The sequence below is a fragment of the Crocuta crocuta genome, unplaced genomic scaffold (assembly GCF_008692635.1).
Source record: "Crocuta crocuta isolate KB4526 unplaced genomic scaffold, BGI_CrCroc_1.0 scaffold580, whole genome shotgun sequence".
NCBI lineage: Eukaryota > Metazoa > Chordata > Mammalia > Carnivora > Hyaenidae > Crocuta > Crocuta crocuta.
Genome location: NW_027527940.1, coordinates 1,214,785 through 1,215,161, shown reverse-complemented (window position 1 = coordinate 1,215,161; position 377 = coordinate 1,214,785).

Below are 377 nucleotides of genomic sequence, written 5' to 3'. Positions count from 1 at the left end.
TTTTTAAAGTTTTTATTTTTATTTATTTTGAGAGAGAGACAGAGAACAAACAGGAAAGGGCAGGGTGGGTGGGAGACAGAATCCCAAGCAGGCTCTGTACTACTAGCATCTAGCACAGAGCCTGATGCAGCGCTCAAACTCAAGAAATGTGAGATCATGACCTGTGCTGAAGTCAAGGGTCGGACGCTTAACTGACTGAGCCACCCTGGCACCCCGTCCCATCTAAATTTCTATGCCCTTCCATCACACACACACGCATGCACACACGTACATTCACACTCCTTTCCCTGGTTGGTTTGGTTTTCTTCCTAGACCTTTCACCATATAACATAATGTATCTTTTTTAAAAATTTGGTTTATTGTCCCTTCTTCCCCCA